At 44.0% G+C, this 5,494-nt stretch overlaps 1 protein-coding gene across 3 annotated transcripts in view; it reads right to left on the reverse strand.

The window, feature by feature from the left end:
* The window catches only part of LOC134027917 (thrombospondin type-1 domain-containing protein 4-like), a 30,581-nt gene extending 29,459 nt beyond the window's left edge, over positions 1 to 1,122 (reverse strand). Inside the window, exon 1 of one of the 3 annotated variants that reach the window (XM_062471152.1) lies at positions 996 to 1,122. The gene's annotated coding sequence lies outside the window, so the exon portion shown is untranslated. Of the gene's footprint in view, positions 1 to 823 lie in introns of all 3 variants that reach the window. The other 2 variants (XM_062471153.1, XM_062471151.1) reach the window with 2 other exon arrangements.
* Between the last annotated feature and the right edge of the window lie 4,372 nt (positions 1,123 to 5,494).

Here is a 5,494-nt window from a genome sequence, read left to right on the forward strand (position 1 = left end):
GTAAGGTGAGCCATGAATGATCAGCTCACAGCTACAACTAGATCCTTAACCCGTATTAGAGTGTATACCCACGACCCTGACTGCTGTCCACTTGACCATGTGAGTTGACCCCTGACCCCCAGGCTCGAATGAACGACTGAACTGTCCCCCTGCTGAAACGTTACACCGCTCGGAGACAGCAGGTCTGCAGCCTCCTCCCTCACCGGTAAAATCCTCGGTCCTGCGTTCTCTCCAAAAAAAAAGGACAACCTGATGGAAACATGGGCAAGCCTTTAAAAACGCGCGTCCTGACTTTAAAACCAATCATTGACATTAAGTTAGCGGCGTTCCGAGTCGTTCCGAATAGTTTAATCATAAATTAACTTACCGATTTTATAACGTATTAATTATAGATTGAATAATATATATGTTTTAATGTAGATGGAAAAAAAACTCATTCCACTTTCTATTATGGAAATGCGGTAGGCTACAATTAGAAGTAATCTTTGACACAATGACGTTGTTGGGCTTGCCAACAACCTCTGTTGAACATTTCTGAAGCTTATCAAAACGTGGTCTGCCGGACAGCAATCAGAATAAAACAGCTATAGTGAAAAGTGAAATAAAATATTGCAACCTGAAAGGGCGAAAGCCCGATTCCAATTACACTAACATTTGTTAACATTGTTAAGGGTTTGGCCACAAAAAATATTTATTAAGGGCTAATGATGCAGTTGAATCAAGAATAAAGGAGTGTTTTTGCTATATCGTCAATACCTGTAAATTGTATCTTTATTATTTGTTGCCATGCAAAATATTGGGGAAATAATGTTTTATTTCCTACCTTGAAAAACTAAATGCGTATGTCAACCTGCTACTTTTTATCAAGTGTGCGGTGCAATATGTCTCCTCAAAGGTATTAAGACTTCAGCCCCGTGAGATTCATAAACAAACGCACAAAGTATCCTCATAATCCGAAAGTAACTTGAAGTCCTTGAGTTAAAATTAACTCCCACCGAAACAATGAATCCGTATCAAAACTTCTGTTCATGTCCACATTCTTGACTGCCTCTGCAGAAACTGCTCACTGGTCATCATGGATGTTATCCTATACACCGTCCACTCGACCGTCCTGCAACACAGTAACACTGGTGAATGAAGTCCATGGGAACGTCATAGAGCAAGACAGCTTGTTGCGCCCCCTGTTGTCCCAATGCCATATGCATGTTATACCATGCAGCAGGGACATGTCTGGATGTAATGTCTTTAAGTAAGTGTGTGTGTGTGTGTGTGTGTGTGTGTGTGTGTGTGTGTGTGTGTGTGTGTGTGTGTGTGTGTGTGTGTGTGTGTGTAGGTGTGTGTGTGTGTGTGTAATCCAGAGAACAGTAAACAGGCAGATGGTGGAATGTAAAGAGTAAAATAGAGAAAGACTGAGAGAGAGATTGAGGTATAGAGAGAGAAAAAGAGAGAGAGCTAGAGAGGGGGACAGTAAGTGAGTGAGAGAGAAAGAGTTATAGATAGAGTAGTGTAGGGGCTGATTTAATAAACCAAATAGTCTACAGTAGCCCTATCCTGGTCTGCGACCTTCCTGTATTCAAGTTGTCCTATATGACCTCTTAAAAGCTCCATCCTGGGTGGTCATTACCGTCCTCAACCTTCTGAATTATGGACCATGTCATTTCACCATGACTACAGAGTAGGCATGCTGTTACATGCTGCCCAACACAGTAGGCCCGGGGCAGCCTGGGTAAGAACTGTAGAGCCACAAGGCTTTTTACTGCCGTCACTGAGGAGTGCCATAGGCTTAGCAACCGCAACCAACACATGCTAACACATTAGCTACACAGGCTAATGATTTGTCACAGCTTAAACCAATACCAAGGTCAAAGACGAAATCCAACTGCACCAGTCCATCACTCACAAGGAGTAAGGCCAGGGAATAGAAGAATAGAGTATTTACTACTTTTAACAATTATTCATTCAAATGGTTGTGTCACCATAAATAATGAACTGCAGTACAAAAGAAACACTGGTTGGCATAAAGTAGAATAATGGTCTTAAATGGGTATTCTAATTCTGGTCAGGCCTGATTTTGTGGGAGGAGAGGAACTGGAACATGTGTGTGTGTGTGAATCAGAAGTCTCGCTCCATAAAGTAAATAAAACATATCGTCAGGAAAACCCATCCCATTGTTGTCTTTGGCTTGTACATTTGCCTAATTTGAAGGGATTCATTAATGTTCTGCTTGGTTGGGCAGGCATACAAACCTTGTTCACAGGCTGGTACTGTGTGTGTTTGTGAACTGTATGACACACACATCTCTTTGTGGTTGTATGTGTGTAAAGGTGCTGGCCCCCATAATCATTTCCATTGTAACCCTTCCTTCACTGTGTCATTGTTGTCAGTCCTGTGGATGGTAATCAATGGTGGGACCATGTTGAGGCTGTCAGGATTCTGCCTTTAACCCCCATGTTTCCACAACCAAGATCACGGGTGACCGCACTCCAATTAAAGCATCTTAATGAACTATCGTTCCGGATGACCCATTCAAACCCTACAAGACCAGGTCTGGAAAAATGATGACCCGGTGCCTTGAACCGGCACCGGGTCATCACACAAAAATGTGCATGGTCCTGTCATCAGACGACGTCCAGTTAGAGCTCACAATAACCAATGTGCTGAGCTCGTTCAGAGGAGAAAGCAACACTCTGCCCTGTGAGGTGAAGCCCACAGAGAGCCTGAGGGCCAGACTGGTGGACTGTTCAGCGGTGGCAGGTGTTTTCCTAAGCCAGCACACAGGCATGCACACAAACACTCACATTCACAAACACACACAAGCAACACTACTCATCCCCTCGGGTCAACAGCTGCTTCCTCAGCTTTACACCACTTTATGGAACACCAACATTTTGTCCATCTGCTATCACTTACTCTGTTAACACTTAGCCAAAAACAACATTACTGTAAAAACCTACATTACATTGAGATGTCAGAGTGAACCTATATGATAACCATAGCTTCTTTGGCCTAACAGCCAAGCGAGTGTGTTTGTTTACCGTTCTGTCACGTAGTATCAACAAAAGCGACTAAAATACCACATACATTGTTAGTCTTATACTTCTCTTTGGTCTATAGTAGAATAGAGCCTTTGTCATTATTCTATAGTGATATTCAGGACATGTTTGAATAAGTATTGCCTGACACCCGAAGACGGTGATCACAAATGCGTCTTTAGTACCCCTCGCACTTCTAACAGCTCCTCAGAGGGCTGAATCATTATTTGTGAGGGGAATAATCGTTCACAAGTGCTCCCAACTCCCGTTTATTTGATCAGTTTGTGTTCCTTGGGGCTTTCTCTTCTCTAGCCGGTATGAAGGGATCAAGCAGATTAGAGGGGAGATTCTTCCCTGGCAGCTGTCCCTACATGGAATGATATTCTCAGGTCACAACATTAATTGAACCTTTTGACATGACAGATACTTTGCAGGTCTGCAATACTGCAAACACCCCTGCTGTTTTGCTTGAATCCACTGCAGTGTCAACAGAGAAGCTTACAGGAATAGAAACTTTGTAAGAGTTTGCTTAGCGAGACGCTCCAGTTCCCAGTGTGTCTTTCAAGATGTTTCTTGCTAGATTTCTCTGTGGTCATCCTTTGTTTTATTTTCTGAATTCAGCCGGGCCCCTCTGTCCCAGAGTTCTGTACTCCCAGAACGGGCTTCACGTTAGAAATTGTAGTTCTCACGCCCTTCTGGTCTTTACGGTTGGCAGGGAACAAGTACTCTGTCAGAGTAAAAGTCTGTCCAGCATACAGACACAGTTACTGGTTGTAACTCATTAAGTAGTATGGGCCTCATGATGGACTTCTGCTGGCTGGTTCCTTCCCAGCTCCAGGCCTGGGAAGACAGGCCCTGGCAGCATCTCTTAACACCCCACACGCCAAGAGATACTTCCTTCTTTTCCCTCTTCTTCTTCTCTCTCTCTCTTCTGAGCGTGCCGTCACTTGTCATGCCGTGTGTTTGTTTGCATGTCTCAGAAAAGAGTTTTGTGGCGACAACCAACCTCCTGCCATTTGAGTGATTACAAGTTGGTATGGTATTGAAAGAGTTACGCATTTTCAGATCAGTCATTATCACTCTACCTTATCATTACCACATCTTTACTTCGTGGAGATGTGATTATTTTGCACTGTGCCTGGTAAATACAGACTGTTCCTTGACTTCTACCGCTGAAATACTATTAGAACTGCGCACTTCTGATCTTTGATTTGCAACTGTACTTTCTATCCGCACCATTGTATGTCACTCTGGATAACAGCGTCTGCACAATGAATGACATGTAATGTCAAAATGTAAACGTACCCGTTGATAAGGGAAACAAACAAGGCATTGCCCTTTCTTGCTCTTATTAGGACTCAGCAGATGTAAATCGCTCTATACTGTGTAAATATGCAATAACAGCAAATGTCAAAAGTGTTTGACAGCTCCAGTTGCTAACTGCGTTTTCATCTCCGAGTAAGGCAGTTATGGAGGAGCCAGGGGCGTGAAGAAATAACTGGGAGCTTACAGTGCACTTTGAATCCCAGTTGGGCATTTAGCATTCCAGGGAAAACCTTTGGGGTACCTCTAATACTGACCCGTCACTCTTCTCTTGCACACATCCAGCTTCCCTTTTCACCACTCCTCTTTAAGGCGACAGATGGCTGCCGTTGATGTTGGACATCTTTGACTTTAGGTCATACTTGACGTACTGTGTGTGTGTGCTAGTCGGGGCCTCTTCTTTGGGGGGTTTAGAGAGAGGGGTGTGAGGTGAGCAAGTATAGTACAGGACTGGATTCCATTCCTAAACAAACCCTTGTTCAATGTCCTTCCCAGACCTCAGACATGGCTCTGCCCACCTACTCCTTGGTGTATCTACCTTGGCAATTACCCAATCCCTATAATCAGATCTGGGAAGGGAAGTGAACAAGGGTACTTACTGTACAAGGAAATGCCTCTCCGGAATGGAACGGGTCCCAGGTACTGTATGCTCTCACTATGCCTACAGGGACATTCCAGCCCACAGGACCCTGAGCAGGCCCTGGACCTCCCTGAGCATGGCACAACATGCAGAGGGAGAGCTCCTGTCTCATAGCATAAGCTCAGCTCCAAATCACCTGTGATGTTGTGCAGAGCTGGGAGGGAACATCAAAAGATAATGTCAAAGATAATCAAAGGAGTCGAGAGGTAGCAAGAGGGGTTGAACTGGAGTGCTACAGTGTACTCGAGAGGTGGACCCAAATATAACTGCGCCTCTGGTTGGACTGTCAGCCTGGATAAGTGTTAGATAAGAAACGATCCTTCCCATGGGGCACCAGAAGACTTAAGATAGCTGTTGTGTATTGATGCACATTTTTTTATGAGAAAAACAAACCAAAAGATGAAAGAGACCTCTGGGAGCCTCTTCCTTTGCTGTGTAGAGATAATTGCTCTTTTCCCCCTGCAGAGTCAATAAACAGCCAAATCATATATAGAAAACA

The sequence above is a fragment of the Osmerus eperlanus genome, chromosome 10 (assembly GCF_963692335.1).
Source record: "Osmerus eperlanus chromosome 10, fOsmEpe2.1, whole genome shotgun sequence".
NCBI lineage: Eukaryota > Metazoa > Chordata > Actinopteri > Osmeriformes > Osmeridae > Osmerus > Osmerus eperlanus.